This window comes from Dendropsophus ebraccatus, chromosome 6 (assembly GCF_027789765.1).
Source record: "Dendropsophus ebraccatus isolate aDenEbr1 chromosome 6, aDenEbr1.pat, whole genome shotgun sequence".
Lineage (NCBI taxonomy): Eukaryota > Metazoa > Chordata > Amphibia > Anura > Hylidae > Dendropsophus > Dendropsophus ebraccatus.
Window position 1 is genome coordinate 28,228,986 of NC_091459.1, and position 21,493 is coordinate 28,250,478.

Here is a 21,493-nt window from a genome sequence, read left to right on the forward strand (position 1 = left end):
TCTCGTTTGCGATCCTTTATCGTTAGTTGTTAATCGTTAAAAATCGTTAAAAAAAAGACAATTGCTCGGCCACTAAGGAGTTAAGCAGTCTTATCTCCATCTTCTCTGGGGCTTTGCATGTGATGATAAAATGAGTCACTTCGAGCCGCCATTCACTATTACTCCACCAGGTGTCGCCACACTCCAGGCAGACCCCAGAGCTCCGCCGTGTGTTGGAAACATTGGAGCACCTGGTAAAGCGCAGGCTGCACCACGGAGAGCAGAGCAGGGTTCTCACACAGGGGAGGACTGCGGTCGGTGTGCGGCTCTGCCCCCAGACCGAGGAGGACACCGAGGAGCCGGCTGCCACAGCCCGAGACACCGCGCTCTTCCAGTAAGAACAGTCCGCAGCCAGCCACAGGCAACAGGTAGTGCCCATTGTGTTCTGCCACATTGTGGGGGAGTGGACGTGTAGAGAGGCCGCTTGGGCAGTGCCATTCCGTCTGCCAGCCTGGCACAGGGTCCTACCTGCTGCTTATTCACGGTGCCAGCAGCTTGTGCCATAGGCATAGACTGGTGAGTGAGCAGAGAGCCGGGCCAGGCTGCCCTGGGCGTCAACAGGTTGTGTGCCCCTCATTGTGTGCCATGTGCTGCCTCACTCCATCATGTGGGAGATGCCAGCATGGGGCACAGCCTGGGCACCCGGATACTATGCTGCCACCTATGTACAGAGAGGATGGAGGAACTTACTGGGCATGGAGCAGAGACACGTTTGTTATTTGGCACAACCCCATGTGATGTCTACATAGTGTACAGGAAAGCCTGCTGCATAGCTGGTACTGCGGGCTCTGCTACATCTACAGGGATGGGGGGGGGGGGGGGGGGGGGCTGGTGATGTGTCATAGTGTGTGTACTGTGTGATGGTGTGTGTAGTGTGATGGTGTGTGTGTGTGTGTGTGTGTGTGTATACAGTGTGATGGTGTGTGTACAGTGTGATGTGTGATGGTGTGTGTGTGTGTGTGTGTGTGTGTGTGTATACAGTGTGATGGTGTGTGTGTGTACAGTGTGATGTGTGTGTGTGTGTGTGTGTGTGTGTACAGTGTGATGGTGTGTGTGTGTACAGTGTGATGGTGTGTGTGTGTACAGTGTGATGTGTGTGTGTGTGTGTGTGTGTACAGTGTGATGGTGTGTGTGTGTGTGTACAGTGTGATGGTGTGTGTGTGTACAGTGTGATGTGTGATGGTGTGTGTAGTGTGATGGTGTGTGTGTGTGTACAGTGTGATGGTGTGTGTGTGTGTACAGTGTGATGGTGTGTGTGTACAGTGTGATGATCTGCAGCTGGTGGTGTGTGATGTTGTGTGTACAGTGTGATGTGTGATGGTGTGTGTACAGTGTGATGGTGTGTGTGTGTACACAGTGTGATGTGTGATGGTGTGTGTGTACAGTGTGATGGTGTGTGTGTGTGTACAGTGTGATGTGTGATGGTGTGTGTGTACAGTGTGATGTGTGTGTGTACAGTGTGATGTGTGTGTGTGTACAGTGTGATGGTGTGTGTGTGTGTGTACAGTGTGATGTGTGATGGTGTGTGTACAGTGTGATGTGTGTGTGTGTACAGTGTGATGGTGTGTGTGTAGTGTGATGGTGTGTGTGTGTGTGTACAGTGTGATGGTGTGTGTGTACAGTGTGATGTGTGTGTGTGTGTGTGTGTGTGTACAGTGTGATGTGTGATGGTGTGTGTGTGTGTGTACAGTGTGATGTGTGTGTGTACAGTGTGATGATCTGCAGCTGGTGGTGTGTGATGGTGTGTGTGTACAGTGTGATGTGTGTGTGTACAGTTTGATGTGTGATGGTGTGTGTGTGTGTGTACATTGTGATGGTGTGTGTGTACAGTGTGATGATCTGCAGCTGGTGGTGTGTGATGGTGTGTGTACAGTGTGATGATGTGTGTGTACAGTGTGATGGTGTGTGTGTACAGTGTAATGTGTGATGGTGTGTGTGTACAGTGTGATGTGTGATGGTGTGTGTGTACAGTGTGATGGTGTGTGTGTGTGTGTACAGTGTGATGGTGTGTGTGTGTACAGTGTGATGATCTGCAGCTGGTGGTGTGTGATGGTGTGTGTGTACAGTGTGATGTGTGATGGTGTGTGTGTGTACAGTGTAATGGTGTGTGTGTACAGTGTGATGTGTGATGGTGTGTGTGTGTACAGTGTGATGGTGTGTGTGTGTGTACAGTGTGATGTGTGATTGTGTGTGTGTGTACAGTGTGATGTGTGATGGTGTGTGTGTACAGTGTGATGTGTGATGGTGTGTGTGTACAGTGTGATGGTGTGTGTGTACAGTGTGATGATCTGCAGCTGGTGGTGTGTGATGGTGTGTGTACAGTGTGATGTGTGATGGTGTGTGTGTACAGTGTGATGTGTGTGTGTACAGTGTAATGGTGTGTGTGTGTGTGTGTACAGTGTGATGGTGTGTGTGTATGTGTGTGTATGGTGTGTGTGTGTACAGTGTGATGTGTGATGGTGTGTGTACAGTGTGATGGTGTGTGTGTGTGTGTACAGTGTGATGTGTGATGGTGTGTGTGTACAGTGTGATGTGTGATGGTGTGTGTACAGTGTGATGTGTGATGGTGTGTGTGTGTGTGTGTGTACAGTGTGATGTGTGATGGTGTGTGTGTACAGTGTGATGTGTGTGTGTGTACAGTGTGATGGTGTGTGTGTAGTGTGATGGTGTGTGTGTGTGTACAGTGTGATGTGTGATGGTGTGTGTGTGTGTGTGTGTGTGTGTGTGTACAGTGTGATGTGTGATGGTGTGTGTGTACAGTGTGATGTGTGTGTGTGTACAGTGTGATGGTGTGTGTGTAGTGTGATGGTGTGTGTGTGTGTACAGTGTGATGTGTGATGGTGTGTGTGTACAGTGTGATGTGTGTGTGTGTACAGTGTGATGTGTGATGGTGTGTGTGTGTGTACAGTGTGATGGTGTGTGTGTGTGTACAGTGTGATGATCTGCAGCTGGTGGTGTGTGATGGTGTGTGTGTACAGTGTGATGTGTGTGTGTACAGTGTGATGTGTGATGGTGTGTGTGTACAGTGTGATGTTTGATGGTGTTTGTGTACAGTGTGATGTGTGATGGTGTGTGTGTGTACAGTGTGATGTGTGATGGTGTGTGTGTACAGTGTGATGTGTGTGTGTGTGTGTACAGTGTGATAGTGTGTGTGTAGTGTGATGGTGTGTGTGTTTGTACAGTGTGATGTGTGATGTGTGTGTGTACAGTGTGATGTGTGTGTGTGTGTACAGTGTGATGTGTGATGGTGTGTGTGTACAGTGTGATGGTGTGTGTGTGTGTACAGTGTGATGTGTGATGGTGTGTGTACAGTTTGATGGTGTGTGTGTGTGTACAGTGTGATGTGTGATGGTGTGTGTGTACAGTGTGATGTGTGTGTGTGTGTACAGTGTGATGGTGTGTGTGTAGTGTGATGGTGTGTGTGTGTGTGTGTGTACAGTGTGATGTGTGATGGTGTGTGTGTACAGTGTGATGTGTGTGTGTGTACAGTGTGATGGTGTGTGTGTGTACAGTGTGATGGTGTGTGTGTGTACAGTGTGATGATCTGCAGCTGGTGGTGTGTGATGGTGTGTGTGTACAGTGTGATGTGTGTGTGTACAGTGTGATGTGTGATTGTGTGTGTGTACAGTGTGATGTGTGATGGTGTGTGTGTACAGTGTGATGTGTGATGGTGTGTGTGTACAGTGTGATGTGTGTGTGTGTGTACAGTGTGATGTGTGATGTGTGTGTACAGTGTGATGTGTGTGTGTGTACAGTGTGATGGTGTGTGTGTGTAGTGTGATGGTGTGTGTGTGTGTGTGTACAGTGTGATGTGTGATGGTGTGTGTGTACAGTGTGATGTGTGTGTGTGTACAGTATGATGTGTGATGGTGTGTGTGTGTGTACAGTGTGATGGTGTGTGTGTGTGTGTGTGTACAGTGTGATGGTGTGTGTGTGTGTGTGTACACAGTGTGATGATCTGCAGCTGGTGGTGTGTGATGGTGTGTGTGTAGTGTGATGTGTGTGTGTGTACAGTGTGATGTGTGATGGTGTTTGTGTACAGTGTGATGGTGTGTGTGTGTACAGTGTGATGTGTGATGGTGTGTGTGTACTGTGTGATGGTGTGTGTGTGTGTGTACAGTGTGATGTGTGATGGTGTGTGTGTACAGTGTGATGTGTGATGGTGTGTGTGTACAGTGTGATGATCTGCAGCTGGTGGTGTGTGATGGTGTGTGTACAGTGTGATGATGTGTCTGTGTACAGTGTGATGGTGTGTGTGTACAGTGTAATGTGTGATGGTGTGTGTGTAGAGTGTGATGTGTGTGTGTGTGTGTGTAGAGTGTGATGTGTGATGGTGTGTGTGTGTGTAGAGTGTGATGTGTGATGGTGTGTGTGTGTGTTTACAGTGTGATGTGTGATGGTGTGATGGTGTGTGTGTGTGTGTGTGTGTGTACAGTGTGATGATCTGCAGCTGGTGGTGTGTGATGGTGTCTGTGTACAGTGTGATGATGTGTGATGGTGTGTCTGTGTACAGTGTGATGATCTGCAGCTGGTGGTGTGTGATGGTGTCTGTGTAGAGTGTGATGTTGTGTGTGTTCTATGTGATGGTGTCTGTGTTCAGTGCGATGATCTGCAGATGATGTGTGATGGTGTCTGTGTACAGTGTGATGATGTGTGATGGTGTCTGTGTACAGTGCGATGATCTGCAGATGATGTGTGATGGTGTCTGTGTACAGTGTGATGATCTGCAGCTGATGTCTGTGTACAGTGTGATGATGTGTGATGGTGTCTGTGTACAGTGCGATGATCTGCAGATGATGTGTGATGGTGTCTGTGTACAGTGTGATGATCTGCAGCTGATGTCTGTGTACAGTGTGATGATGTGTGATGGTGTCTGTGTACAGTGTGATGGTGTCTGTGTACAGTGTGATGATGTGTGATGGTGTCTGTGTACAGTGTGATGATCTGCAGCTGATGTCTGTGTACAGTGTGATGGTGTGTGATGATGTCTGTGTACAGTGTGATGGTGTGTGATGGTGTGTCTGTGTACAGTGTGATGTGTGATGGTGTCTGTGTACAGTGTGATGTGTGATGGTGTCTGTGTACAGTGTGATGATGTGTGATGGTGTCTGTGTACAGTGTGATAATGTGTGATGGTGTCTGTGTACAGTGTGATGATGTGTGATGGTGTCTGTGTACAGTGTGATAATGTGTGATGGTGTCTGTGTACAGTGTGATGATCTGCAGCTGATGTCTGTGTACAGTGTGATGATCTGCAGCTGATGTCTGTGTACAGTGTGATGATGTGTGATGGTGTCTGTGTACAGTGTGATGATCTGCAGCTGATGTCTGTGTACAGTGTGATGATGTGTGATGGTGTCTGTGTACAGTGTGATGGTCCGGAGCTGACAGTCATCCATCCCATAGAGTTACATATAAATACTCCTATATGTGATAATCCTGGGAGTCAGTGATCCGGTGACCTTTGCCATTGATCCCTATGGAGGGGCTGGTGCAGAGCAGGACGGGCACATAAGCGCAGAACATAAATTACCAGGAATTTTCACCTTGAGCCAAAACAGCCATTAGAGGATTATTAATCTGACAATTCCTGGCAAAATGTCTCAGAATGTATAAAAAAACTGGAAATACCCACAACAAGCCGTCACTTATCCCCTATCCTGGGACCCAAACCAGCAGCCCAGATAGGGTAAGAAATGCTAATACCCCCATGTAATACAGGATAAGACAAGAAGGGGGGGGCTCTATGGAAATGAGGATTTGTTTTCTGTTTTTCCAATAAAAAAGTAGAATAATGCACATTTACATTTTATTGGGTCCGATAGGCTGATCCTGTTGTAGATGCCGTGTCCAACAATGAACGATGCCCTTGAAGTGCAGCTGGGTCTAAAACCTGATACACAAATAGGGGGAGATTGATCAAACATGCTATACAGTGAAACTGGCCCAGTTGCCCCTAGCAACCAATCAGATTCCACCTTTCATTCCTCACAGACTCTTTGGGAAATGAAAGGTGTAATCTGATTGGTTGCTAGGGGCAACTGAGCCAGTTTCACTTTACACCATGTTTGATAAATCTCCTCCATACTGTACATATACTGTATGTACTCAGGACTACAGGAGTCAGTGGGCTTCCTAGATTTGGAATAGCTGGGACTGGAGACGAGCTCCTGGTGTGTGACAAGCTAAGATGCCTCCTCACTCCTCCTCCCATCCTTATACATTGATAGAGTCCCCAGTAGGGCCAGGGATGGGAGGAGGAGAGAGGAGGTGTTACAGGAGCTTGGGAACGCCACTTTGACTCTTTGCACCATAGAATAGAAGCTAAACGAACTGTTGTAACGAGAATACCCATCCTTATAGGAGAAGTACGGAGAAGTTTTTTCTTAAAGTATTCAGTATTGTATTGCCCCCCCAAAATTTATACAAATCCCCAATATACACTTATTATGGGAAATGCTCATAAAGTGTTTTTTTCCCTGCACTTACTACTGCATCAAGGCTTCACTTCCTAGATAACATGGTGATGTCACTTCCTGGATAACACGGTGATGTCACTTCCTGGATAACATGGTGATGTCACGACCCGACTCCCAGAGCTGTGCGGGCTGTGGCTGCTGGAGAGGATGATGGCAGAGGGATGCTCAGTGTCCCTCCAGTGCCCTGTGTGCCTCAGTGTCCCCCTGCCATCATCCTCTCCAGCAGCCACAACCCGAACAGCTCTGGGAGTTGGGTCATGACATCACCATTTTAGCCAGGAAGTGACATTACCATTTTATCTGGGAAATGACATCACTATGTTATCCAGGAAGTGACATCACCATGTTCTCCAGGAAGTGACATCACCATGTTCTCCAGGAAGTGACATCACCATGTTATCCAGGAAGTGAAGCCTTGATGCAGCAGTAAGTGCAGGGAAAAAAGCACTTTATAAGCATTTCCCATAATAAATGTATATTGGTGATTTGTATAACTTTTGGGGGGCAATACAGTACTTTAATTAAATTTTCGCCGGAATTCTCATTTAAAAAAATAAATAAATAAAAAATACCCACCCCTTTATTGTCTTCCATACCTCTTTTGTGACATGTCTGTTTATACTTTGGCGGCCTTAGCTTTTCTTTGTTGGAACTAACCACATTTGCTTCTACCCCGGTTATCACTTTTTGAGGGTCTTTCGATAGAAGACTTTCCACCGTGAGTCATCAGTTTCTGCATTGCAGCGACCGGAGAGTGAACCCACGCATGGCCTCTCCCAATTCATGGCTGTCAAGCAGAGCTGGTGCATGACTGCTCTATTATGCTGCCATTGTATGGTTTACACATAATAACTTCAAAGATCGCTGATGTCTTCAAACCCTGTAAACAGATCTGGGTGGTGATCAGGAGTAGACAAGAAAAGGGACTGTATTCTGTATTTATAGCCATAAAAGCGCCATTGCCTATTGCTCCAAACATACAGGTGACAATACTGCCCCCCCCCCCCCCCCCCCCCCCCAAATATGTGCACAGACCATATAGGTTTTACTCGTCTTGCAGGGAGTCACAAAGGGAAGTTTGGCGTTCTTCATTCTTCATGCTGTGGTTTTTATTTCCAGTTTTTTACCTCTGAGGTTTACGATAAAATGTGTGAAGAAAAATAATTGTCCTGTGCATTTCTATCTGACAGTAAAGCAAATTCCCAGCTGTACAATCACTTTAAAGGGGTTATCCAGCGCTACAAGAACATGGCCACTTTTCCCCCCTCTCTTGTCTCCAGTTCAGGAGCAGTTTGCAATTTACTTCAATGGAACTGAGTTTCAAAACCCCACCCAAACTGGAGACAAGAGAGGGGGAAAGTGGCCATTTTTTTGTAGCGCTGGATAACCCCTTTAAGTGGTTCACAAGTTGGTGCCGTAGTCCTTTTTTTGAACCGTGGTCTGGTCCAAAAAATACAACAGCCAGGTAATAGACAGGCACCATGCGCGGGAACCAGGCCACCGCTTTAAAAAAGGGACCGTGGCACCGGCTTCCCCGGCGTCGGTCTATTCATGTGAACCACCTAAATCAAATGTACCTGATGGTAAATTCACTTTAGGCTTTGTTCACATGTAGTAAGACACCGGCTGTTTCGTGATCCGGGCGGGTCACGGAACAGCCGATGTCAGAGAAGATAATCCCAAGCCTGATATTCTTCACTGCCGCTGAATTCGAATGCGGGCGCATCAGTGTGCGCCCGCATCCAAATTCCCCGCTGCTCACAATGGAGCGTGCGGCCAGAGGCGCACGCTCCATTGTGTGAACTGACAGGCTGCTATTCAATGAACAGCGGCCGCAGAAAACTGACATGTCAGTCTTTTGCGGCACCGCTAGGGATACTACATGTATACACTCCTGCCAGGATTCCCTCAGATGCAGCACTATGTAAGTACTGTAGTAATCCCGGCCGTTGTTGCAAATCGGCGACAACAGCCGTGATTACTTCGGTACTTACGTAGTGTGAATACAGTATAGATGGCAATGGAGGGATTTCATCATCATTGTATTAGGTTGGGTTCAAACTACATTTTTGAAATCCCTTTTTTTTCATCCATTTTTGCTAAAAACGAATGCATTTGTGTGCAAGCTGTTTTAATCCGTTTTTTTCTGTTGACTTCCATTATAAAAAAAGGCTCAAAGTGGTTCTTTTTTTCCCTAACGTACACAAAAATGTAGTCAAGCTCATATTTGTGTCTGTTAAAACCCCCCCATCTGTTTTGATCCTTTTTTTTTTATAATGGAAGTCAATGGAAGGTAGGATCAAAACGGGTGCAGAAACGTAGTGTGAACCCAGCCTTACACTATTTGTGAAGTCTTGTTTGGTTTTTGTTCTTCATCAGATCTGCCGCCGTTCAGCATCTGCACATTATACACCTCATTTACATACAGTTGAAAAACTCCATTTATTTTTAAAACCTGCAACGTGCTAATTTTTTTACATAGATTTTGCATGGAAAATGAATGGGGGTAACCGGAATGCGGAGGGCACATCCATGTGTGCCAGCCTCAGATTTCTGCTGCTGCTTCTTTGCCTACGACAAATCTTGAACGTGTGGACGTAGCCTTAGCGTAGCCATGTAATTAATATATATATATATATATATATATATATATATATATATATATATATATAGAAAATGTAGTTCCATCTCCTTATTCAGTATACCAGATGTGATTTTGCCCATAAAGACGAGTATCCACCTAGTTGCCCCCAGTCAGTCACCTGGCCTCTGCTTTGTGACCCTTTGCATTGTGCCATTGATGACGTATTTATACATTATATACCACGCGTATACAATGCCAGCTGTACCCAGAGTGTTTACAGTAAAGAAGGCCATACAGGCCATATAATGGTAACATAGATAGTGAGTCACTACACACAACACATTCATTTTCTACCACTTGTGATTTGATTTGCTCAGTATTAAGATGGGATCAGGGGGGATTATTGTATTACTTGTTTAATACAGCCAGTTTCCTTCTCAGAATAACAGTGTTGTTGTAAGAACCTGGATTTACCATGATTTGCCTTTTTTTGTCTTACCCACATTGTATACTACCATCCCAGGGGGTTAATGGGGGGGGGGGGGGTTACATTTTTTCACCAAACATAAACCTCCTTCATGATTCCAACCCTGTGTGTGTGGCATCCAACCTCCTGTGAGAAAGCCAGAAAGATGGGGTGCTCGGTGAAATATGAAGGGTAAAGGAATTACTAATTAATTGTTATTGAGGGGATTGTCACTGGGCCTCACCAGTAAATGGGTTGACCTTTTTTTTTTAACCACCCTTGACTATAACTGATACAACTTCTTTGGAGTTGGTTCTCTGCCCCTACAGAAGTCATACCATCCCATGTCATATAAGCCTGTATAGAAGTAATAAGTCATACCACCCCTGGTCCATATCAGCTTCTACAAAAGTTATACCACCCCTGGTCGTATCAGCCTGTATAGAAGTAATAAGTCATACCACCCCTGGTCATATCAGCCCCTTCAGAAGTCATACCACCCCTGGTCATATCAGCCTGTATAGAAGTAATAAGTCATCCCACCCCTGGTCATATCAGCCCCTACAGAAGTCATACCACCCCTGGTCATATCATCCTCTACAGAAGTCATACCACCCCTGGTCAGATCAGCCCGTACAGAAGTCATACCACCCCTGGTCATAACCCTTACAGAAGTCATACAACTACTGGTTATATCAGCCTCTACAGAAGTCATACCACCCCTGGTCATATCAGCCCGTACAGAAGTCATACCACCCATGGACGTATCAACCCCTACAGACGTCATACAACCCCTGGTCATATCAGCTTCTACAAAAGTCATACTACCCCTGGTCATATCAGCCCGTATAAACATCATACCACCCCTGGTCATATCAGCCCTTTCAGAAGTCATAACACCCCTGGTCATATCAATCCCTACAGAAGTCATACCACCCCTGGTCATATCAGCCCGTACAGAAGTCATACCACCCCTGGTCATATCAACCCCTACAGAAGTCATACCACCCCTGGTCATATCAACCCCTACAGTAGTCATACCACCCCTGGTCATATCAGCCCGTACAGAAGTCATACAACCCCTGGACGTATCAACCCCTACAGAAGTAATACCGCCCCTGGTCATATCAACCTCTACAGAAGTCATACCACCCCTGGTCATATCATCCTCTACAGAAGTCATACCACCCCTGGTCAGATCAGCCCGTACAGAAGTCATACCACCCCTGGTCATATCATCCTCTACAGAAGTCATACCACCCCTGGTCATATCAGCCCGTACAGAAGTCATACCACCCCTGGAAGTATCAACCCCTACAGAAGTAATAACGCCCCTGGTCATATCAACCTCTACAGGAGTCATACCACCCCTGGTCATATCAACCCCTACAGAAGTCATACCACCCCTGGTCATATCAGCCTGTATAGAAGTAATACCGTCCCTGGTCATATCAACCTCTACAGAAGTCATACCACCCCTGGTCATATCAGCCTGTATAGAAGTAATACCGTCCCTGGTCATATCAACCTCTGCAGAAGTCATACTACCCCTGGTCGTATCAGCCTCTACAGAAGTCATACCCCCCCTGGTCATATCAACCCCTACAGAAGTCATACCACCTTTGGTCATATCAGCCTCTACAGAAGTCATACCAACCCTGGTCATATCAGTCCTTACAGAAGTCATACCACCCCTGGTCATATCAGCCTGTATAGAAGTAATAAGTCATCCCACCCCTGGTCATATCAGCCCGTACAGAAGTCATACCACCCCTGGTCATATTAGCCCCTACAGAAGTCACACCACCCCTGGACGTATCAAGCCCTGCAGAAGTCATACCGCCCCTGGTCATATCAACCTCTACAGAATTCATACCACCCCATGTCATATCAGCCTGTATAGAAGTAATACCGCCCCTGGTCATATCAACCTCTACAGAAGTCATACCACCCCTGGTCATATCAGCCTCTACAGAAGTCATACCACCCCTGGTCATATCAACCCCTACAGAAGTCATACCACCCCTGGTCATATCAACCCCTACAGAAGTCATACCACCCCTGGTCATATCAACCCCTATAGAAGTCATACCACCCCTGGTTAATCAGCCCGTACAGAAGTCATACCACCCCTGGACGTATCAGCCTCTACAGAAGTAATACCGCTAGGGACAGTGGGGGGAGGCAGGGTAAGCATGACGTTCCGGGAATATCATTTTGCGACAAGGGGTTAAGTTTCTGTATAACATAGTTATGTAAATCTGGGTCTATAGATTGCATTTTGAGTGTGCGCAGTTATGTGTCTAGTCTAGTGTGTCTAAACCCTTCAGACAGCCAAGTAATTGCACAATAAGGGAAGGAGGGATTCATTTCTTATTGTGTTATAAGGAAAGGTGCTTAGCCGTGAGAAAAAAATAGCTGATAAATAATGAAAACCTGCATCACTTTCCTGAAAGCAGTCAGCAGTGTAAACAATGGATGATTCATCTGATGACTACATCTTGGAATCTGTATACATGTCTGCCGTATATCGATACCATAGTTGTGTTTAAATTGTTGTTTTTCTCAAAAAAGCAAACCCCGGAGAAATAATACTTGCATCTCTGTGGATATACAGTAGTTGTGGAAACTTGAATGGGATCTTCCATTGATTAAGTTGCTGGCCACATTCAGAGAGAAGTGGAGAGTGCTCACTGTGAATAAGGACTGATATATGCAGTATAGCACACAATTTGCCAGCAGTTCTACATTGGTTCTAAGTTTAAAGGGGTATTCCTCTTATTTTAAACTTTTAATATGTTGCTGCCCTGGCGGAGAACATAACAAGCAGCCTATACTTACCTTTCCACGCTCCCCCGATGTCATCCTATATCATCTTCCGGTCCCGGCTGAATGACCTCCACTTCCGAGATGGACTTGTCTTAGCAGTGACAGCGCGCTTAGTGACTGCGGTCAGTGATTGGCTGAGTGGGTTGTTACTTCCGAGACAAGTTTGTCTGAGAAGGGACCCAAAGATGCCATAGGATGACATCGGGGGAGCGTGGAAAGGTAAGAATAGGCTGCGATGAGAATGAATAAGTAAACCACCTTCTTCCTTAGCGGCTCCTGCTCTGTGGGGATGTAACAGCAGGTTATGCTGCGTTTACACAGAATGATTATCAGTCGAATTTTCGCGATAACGATTGCATTTGAGCGATAATCGGCTCTTGTAAACACAGCGAACGATCAAGTGATGGGTGAGAAATCGTTCATTTTGATCTTTCAACATGTTCTCAAATCGTCGTTGGTCATTCGCTAAAAATTCGCAGATCGCTTTATGTAAACAGTCTTTCACCTACTTACCCTATGTTAGAGATAGGTTTAAGCGATCTTAAAGCGATTGCAATAACGATTTTTCTAACAAATTTTCTAACGATTTATTCGTCTAAATGGTGATCGTTGAAAAAAACAAATCATTGCTTCAAAATAGTTAATCCATCGATTGGGCGAATTATCGTTCCTTTTAAACGCAGCATTAGATTCTTCTAATTTGCTGTTAGTTTCCCCTTGAGCTGTTTTCCATGCCTTAATTCAAAGATGCATTGTAAGCTGTAGATGTGCCAAATTTTTTAAAAGCTTTATTAGACTTTATACCAAAAAGTCACAAACTTTTCTGCAAAGGTTAGCATAAAAAAATTGTGCACTGGGGCGGGTTGTCGCTACCTGATATATCTCGCTACTATTTGGCCGCACATTTGCGCACTGTCCCCGCCTGGGCGTCCCTCCGTTCCTACAAGAGATTTGTGGAGATCGAGAAGCTCTGGATAGCCCCTATTCATCCTTGCGCCCTCCTTTGGGCACCACGCCGTGTCTTGTCAGACTCGGCGCTTCTAGCCACCATGGCCTTTCTCGTATCGATTTGGTCCCAGTGTCGCTCCAAATATGATCTTTCTGCCCACTCTTCCCCGCTCGAACCCTTCCTCTTCACCCCCGACTTCCCTGTCAGTGTCACCTCCTCCATGACTCAACCCTGGTACTCTGCGGGCCTGTTTAGGTTCTATGACCTAGTCAATCCGGTTTCCCGGAAATTCCCAGACTTCTCAGCCTTGCAAGAGAAATATGGTTTGACACAGCGTACTTACTTTTCCTACTTACAGATCCGTGACCTCTTCCGCTCCCGTTTAGGCTCATTGACCTGCCCCCGCCCTAACCAATTTGAGCTCTGTTGTTTGAGAGGTGCATCCTCCAAGGGGCTGATTTCAGACCTTTACCGTCTGCTCTTCCCGGCTGACCCCTCGGGGCATGGTTATATGCGCAAATGGGAGCGAGACCTGGGCCTTGCGATCACGCCATCTATGTGGCAGGTAGTGTGGCGTAAAGCGGCCACTTCTTCCTTATGCACACAATACAAGGAGGCCCAGTACAAACTACTCATGAGATGGTACCACACCCCTCACCTCCTCCATAAATTTAACCCCGCTTTCCCCAACACTTGCTGGCGGTGCTTGTCCGCCCCTGGGACACTACTCCACATATTCTGGGACTGCCCCCTGATCGCTCCTTATTGGGCGATGGTGCAAAGCACCATACGAGAGGCCCTCGAGATACAGGTCCCACTGACCCCCCTACACTTCCTCTTTAATATCCCCCCGAGGTCTATTGGGGCACGCACTGCCAAGGTCCTCCTCCACATTCTTACGGCGGCGAAATGCCTTATTTCCCTGCATTGGAAGAGTACTTCCCCCCCGTCCTCGCTGGATTTGCTGACGAGGATTAGAGATGTCCGCAGTATGGAATCCCTTACGGCCATCTTGAATAACACAGTGGATAGGTTCAGCGAGGTCTGGGCGCCATGGGATGCGTTCTGGGACAGACGTCCGAGATAACCCTCCCCTTCTACCCTTCTCTTTCCCCCCTTCCCTCTGATCTTCCTTCTACCCCATCTCTTACTCTGTCCCCTCTTTTTCTATCCTCTTCTTATCCGAATCCTACCCCGGACTCGGGCCCATCCTCACTCTGCATTGCCTGCGGAGCCTAGGGCTCTCCTTATGCCCTGCTGTCAATCACTGGGTCGTCCCTGGCCCACACCCGCCCGGCCCACCGGGTCATGCACTCTTTTAGTGCCTATCAGCCTAGGTGGCACCTTCTACGGGCCCTTCTCCGGGCAACTGTTTGGTTTAAATTTGCAAATTGTTTTTGTTATGCTTGCTTACTAGTCATGTTTCCTTACTCTCCCCATGGACTTCCTGACTATGCTTACTACCCATGACTATGCCAGCTTTTTCTTCATTTTGCTTAATTCTGTTGTGTTGTCTTATACTGAAAATCTTTAATAAAAAGACAATTATTAAAAAAAAAAAAAAATTGTGCACTTTTGTACACCAGACCAAACTTCATTCAAAGCTTAATAAATTCCCCTTATAGTTTAGTGACTGAAGAGCTCTGTGAAAACTCTATCACCCGGCTAGCAACTGGACCAGCAAGTGTGATGATATCTATTTTTTGAAATAGTGACACTGAGCTAAAACATAACCTTTTCTGGTATAAGGGCTTCACTTTCTTTTCTATGGTAGGAATAGGGAGATACAGGAGGATCCAGGCAGGATAGCCCTTTGTTAGGGAGGCAGACATGCAGTAGGCAAGGCTCATAGTATAACAGTGTATATTAGGGAGAATCCTTTCTACCTGTTGTATCCCAGACCTATGTCTACAAGCTTTTTCTCACGTTGGTCTAGTCAGTTGATGAAATAATTGTGTTTTTCATGGCTTATAAATAGAGATGAGTGTTTCCCCCCCAAGGACTACCCAATCCTGATCCAACAGATAAGATCCATTAACAGTACACCCCTTTATCTCCCCACCGTGGCTAAAGAACCAATATCACCCTATGTAGTAGAGCCAGCGATCGGCCAAAGATTGAGCAAGTGCTCATTTGTTGGGTAATCAGGATATTCTGACCTGCTGAAAAATCATCAGCCATTGGCTGCTCATATCCCCAAGTAATAGTGCTGATCACCTTAAGTTGCGCTCATGTACTAACAGTCCAGAGCCCAGCGTTCTGAAATCCTACCTTTTTGCCTGGTCTAAGTGATCCAAGGTTTGGTCACTGGGCTACCGCTGGTAGGTTTCGTGCCCAGGCCTTTATTCAGGATGGCTCTTGGTAGCCGCACTTCAGGTTTCAGGCTCCCTTCAGGCTCTTTCTCAGCAGCTTTGCCACTTTCTTCTCATGCTGCCACCCCCCTTCTCACTTTGAATGCCTTTACAACACTTCTGAGACCCACCAGACATGTGCTTTCATTTGTCTATGCCATGCAATCCCCATCTCCATTCCTGTCCACCTGGGAATTTGGTCTTGATTTAGCATTCTCTGACAAAAGACTCTGCTGTTCCACTGGGTACACTCATCCTCCACAGCAAGTCACTACCAAGAGGCAGATTATAAACTATTGTCTAGGTTTTCAGGGTCCTCACGTGCCTTCATAAGATTTTCTTCTACCTTGGCCCTGTGTTGAAGAAGGTTTGTTGAGTTGGGCTCTATTCTCCACATCTTTTGGGGCTGGCCTTGTGGATTCCATCTTCCCTTACAGACTACTTGATGCCATTTTCTCCTGGCTTTTTTCTGTACTACAACGCCCTCATTCCAGTTATTACTTACTAGGTCTCGATTTGGCGACACCTGGTAAATGCTGCAAGAGCCTGTATCCCAGCACTGTGGAAAAGTCCAGAGACACCCTGCATACATTTTGTAAAGTAGATGAGTTGTATCATATGGCATACCTGACAGTGCATCACCTAAACTGTCAAAACGTAGTACGTGGACGTAGTACCAGAAATAAGATGAATACAAGGCCATCTATGTAGTGGGCCCCCCTTCCCCTCCCTCTCTTGATACTCATTTTACTCAATTTTTTTGTCCCTCTTTTCTCCTCTTTCCTCAGATCTTACCTTCTTAGGCTGGGTTTGTGTGCATCCATTTTGATTCGTTTTTCCATTGACTTTAATTAAAAAAAAAAAAAAACTGATCAAAATGCATCAATTTTTTTAACCTGCACAAAAACATAGCTGACCTTTTTTTTTTTATAATGGAAGTCAATAGAAAAAAGAGATAAACACAAATGCATCAGTTTTTCCATCCATTATTCCATTCTGGTTTTTTTTGCAAAAACTGATGAGAAAAATGGATTGCAAAAATGTAGTGTGAACCAAGCCTTAGGGGCCTATTCCACGGAGCGATAATCAGCCGAATCGGCCCAATTCGGCCGATTACCACTCAGTGGAATAGAGAAAACGATCAGCCGAGATCGTTTATTTAGGCCCAAACTTAAAATCATCGATCACCCACCGCGCATCGCTTCGTGGAATAGCAATGTGCGGCGGGCGACCGACGATTTGAGAAGCAGCATACATTACCTAGCAGGGCTTCTCCTCCGCTCCGTCTTCATCCCCAGGTCCCACGGCGCAGCATCAGCTTTGGTACAGCCTGAGTGAGCTGTCAGACCGCTCAGCCAATCACTGGCCGGGACCACCGTGGCAAGTGATTGGCTGAGCGGTCTGACAGCTCAGTCAGGCCGCACCGAAGCTGATGCTGTGCTGCTGGACCCAGGGAGGAAGACGGAGTGGAGAAGAAGCCCTGCTAGGTAATGTATGCTGCAAGGGCTGCAAGGACATCGGTAACCATGTCCCTGAAGCCCTCGCTAAACGATCATTGGGCCGTGGAATAGGCCCAGTAAACAAGCGCCAATCTACCACATTGGCGCTCGTTTACACTGTTGATCGGGCCTGTGGAATAGGGCCCTTATTCTCTTTTTCCTTTCTTCTCATCTTATCTTCCTTTCTGATTCTGTGCAGATTTTCATGATAAGCCATTTTGATTGTTTCTAGCTTTGTTTTTCTATACTGGGATCCCTTGGTCCCCTATTGTTTAGTTATTTCTAAAGATGAACCATCAGCCTATGGCTGTATCCATGTTTTCCAGGTAATTCTGGGCTGCATCCACCTCCTCCAGGCAACAGGATTCAAATTCTGATCATTCGGGTTGGTGCGAACCTGAACTTTCTGCAAGTTCGCTCATCTCTAGTTATTTCTGTACAATTCAGTAACATAAGAATTAGAAGAAGAGTCAGTTCTGCAGTTGTGCTGACCTTCTCAGGGCAATCAATTGACCAACCATCAGGGTGGAAATAAGGCCTACCATGATTAAAGGGGTACTACAGCGAAATTGTTTTTTCTTTCAAATCAACTGGTTTTATAAAGTTATATAGATTTGTATATTACTTCTATGTAAAAATCTCAAGTCTTCCAGCACATATCAGCCACTGTATGTCCTGCAGGAAGTGGTGTATTCTTTTCAGTCTGACACATTGCTCTCTGCTGACATCTCTATCCATGACGGGAACTGTCCAGAGCAGCAGCAAATCCCCATAAAAAACCTCTCCTGCTCTGGACAGTTCCTGTCTCGGACAGAGGTGGCAGCAGAGAGCACTGTGTCAGACTAAAAAAAAATACACCACTTCCTGCAGGACATACATAACTATGGGAAGACTTGAGATTCACAAATAGAAGTAAACTACAAATCTATATAACTTTTTGAAACCAGTTGGCTTTGAAATAAAAAGATTTCCGCCAAAGTACCCCTTTAAGACTATTTTCTGTTCTTACACTGTCTTAACATTTTTTAACAGGTTCTTTTGCACCAGAGCTACAGTCCACTACATTTTTATACTTAAAAACAAGTGTCATGTTTAGATTCAGTATTTCTAATAAATCATAGAGAGTCTGTTGCAGGGCCGGACTGGGACTGAAAATCGGCCCTGGCATTTCAAAGCACACAGGCCCACTTACCGTACGGGGTCATCTATGCATTATCTATGCAGAGTCTCCCAGACAAACATTATAGGCTCTTAGCTCCAGCACCATCATCACCTCTATACAAACTCCCCATCTATATTGTTCCACGCTGTTACAGCGCCCACGTAGTATTTAGAGCCAGGTTCCCTCTATGTAATAGAAAGGCCCCCTGTGGTCTAGTGGTCTAAGGAGCATAATGGTGGGTGTAGTAGTGGTCTAAGTAGCATAATGGTGGGTGTAGTAGTGGTCTAAGGAGCATAATGGTGGGTGTAGTAGTGGTCTGGGTGCATAATGGTGGGTGTAGTAGTGGTCTTGGGGCATAATGGTGGGTGTAGTAGTGGTCTGGGTGCATAATGGTGGGTGTAGTAGTGGTCTTGGGGCATAATGGTGGGTGTAGTAGTGGTCTGGGTGCATAATGGTGGGTGTAGTAGTGGTCTGGGTGCATAATGGTGGGTGTAGTAGTGGTCTTGGGGCATAATGGTGGGTGTAGTAGTGGTCTGGGTGCATAATGGTGGGTGTAGTAGTGGTCTTGGGGCATAATGGTGGGTGTAGTAGTGGTCTGGGTGCATAATGGTGGGTGTAGTAGTGGTCTAATGAGCATAATGGTGGGTGTAGTAGTGGCAGGGGCGGGCTGGGCCGGGGGGCAGGGGGGCATATGCCCCCCAGGCCGGTCTTCCCCCAGTTGTCAGGGCCGCATGGCTGCTGACAGCTGGCTGGAGTCCTCAGTGCCTCCCCTGCTTACAGCCCCGGCCCTCTTCAGTCATATTTACCTGTGGCTGTGGTGGATCCGGACTGTGATGGAAGCGGCCGCTGAAGCCCCGCCCCCATGCCGGTAAGCCCCGCCCCCTGTATGGCCACTATGCTTTCTATAAGCCTAAGAGGCTTATGGTAAAAAGCAAACTGCTGTAGGCAGTATCTTCCTCCGGCCACCAGAGGCCGCTCTCTCCTCCCAGCTGGTTCTTCTGCAACTGGGCTAGAAGAGCCTGAAGACAGAGAAGATGGTGTCTGCAGCAAGCAAGGTACCTACACAGGAGGAGATCTACACAGCAGGACATAAGGCAGGGGGAGGGAACCAAGGCTCTCCAGCTGCTGCAAAACTACAACTCCCATCATAGCTGGAGAGCCATAGGCTGTCCATGGATGATGGGAGTTGTAGTTTTGCAACAGCTGAAGAGCCAAGGTTCCCCCTCCCTGACATAGAGGATACATATACACAGGAGACCTACACAGGAGGATACATATATACAGGAGACCTACACAGGAGGATACATATATACAGGAGACCTACACAGGAGGATACATATATACAGGAGGAGACATACAAAGGGGTACATAGAGCATACATATATACAGGAGGAAGCATATATACAGGGGTACATAGAGGATACATATATACAGGAGGAGGCATATATACAGGGGTACATAGAGGATACATATATACAGGAGGAGGCATATATACAGGGGTACATAGAGGATACATATATACAAGAGGAGACATACTGAGGAGTATATAGAGGATACATATGTACAGGAGGAGACATACAGAGGGGTACATAGAGGATACATATATACAGGAGGAGACATATATACAGGGGTACATAGAGGATACATATGTACAGGAGGATACATATATACAGGGGTACATATAGGATACATATATACAGGAGGAGACATATACAGGGGTACATAGAGAAAAAGAAATGGTGTGGAGACAGCATCCATCCAGTGAAAAAATATTTTTACTTTATTTTAAGCCATTGCATATAAAAAGATTACCGACGATTCGGCTCTAACACTTGAGAAAGGCTCAGGAGTGTTAGAGCCGAAACGTCGGTAATCTTTTTATATGCAATGGCTTAAAATAAAGTAAAAATATTTTTTCACTGGATGGATGCTGTCTCCACACCATTTCTTTTTCGCTATTGAGTATCAGGTGTGGGCCCACCTGACGGAGACTGTGCATCCCTGGGAGGTTCTGCTGTTCCAACCTTGGACTTTACCAGGGGTACATAGAGGATACATATATACAGGAGGAGACATATATACAGGAGGAGACATACAGAGGATACATATATACAGGAGGAGACATATATACAGGGGTACATAGAGGATACATATATACAGGAGGAGACATACAGAGGATACATATATACAGGAGGAGACGTATATACAGGGGTACATAGAGGATACATATATACAGGAGGAGACTTATATACAGGAGGAGACATACAGAGGATACATATATACAGGAGGAGACATATATACAGGGGTACATAGAGGATACATACATACAGGAGGAGACATATATACAGGAGGAGACATACAGAGGATACATATATACAGGAGGAGACATATATACAGGGGTACATAGAGGATACATACATACAGGAGGAGACATACAGAGGATACATATATACAGGAGGAGACATATATACAGGGGTACATAGAGGATACATACATACAGGAGGAGACATATATACAGGAGGAGACATACAGAGGATACATATATACAGGAGGAGACATATATACAGGGGTGCATAGAGGATACATACATACAGAGGAGTTAGGGCTGGGCGATTAATCAAATTAATTTGCCCAGAAGGTTAGAATCAATTTCGATTAAAACCGTAAATTCAATTTTCACAAAAAATCATTGCAGGTGGAGCAGCGTAGAGTGACGGGTTGGCGGCCGGGCAAGAGGTGCAGGTCAAGCAGGCGGCGCGGAGGTGAGGTGCATGGCGGGCGGCGGTGCGTGGAGTGTTGGGCCGGAGGTGAGGTGCAGGGCGGTCGGCAGTCCGCCTAACAGAGCCGCGACTGACCTACCCCAGCTATACATATCACGTCCTGCTCCCCTCCCGGCCACACGTGCAGGTCCCCGGTCTCTGGAGGAGGCTGCAGGGACTGTAGTGGTGATAACGTTGCTTCGGGTCCTGGAGCTGAACAGCGGGATCTGCATCCCCCGATCCCGCTGTACAGCTCCAGTAATGGCAGTGACGCTATCACCTCTACAGTCCCTGTGGCCTGCTTCAGAGACCGGGGACCTGCACGTGTGGCCGGGAGGGGAACCTGTGTGCCGGGGTGAGAGGAGGAGGGATATGT

At 46.4% G+C, this 21,493-nt stretch overlaps 1 protein-coding gene across 2 annotated transcripts in view; it reads left to right on the top strand.

The window, feature by feature from the left end:
• Positions 1–228: 228 nt before the first annotated feature.
• Positions 229–21,493, top strand: part of ANKRD6 (ankyrin repeat domain 6) — a 116,226-nt gene continuing 94,961 nt past the window's right edge. For both annotated transcript variants that reach the window (XM_069973573.1, XM_069973574.1), the window contains exon 1: positions 229–407. The gene's annotated coding sequence lies outside the window, so the exon portion shown is untranslated. The remainder of the gene's footprint in view (positions 408–21,493) is intronic.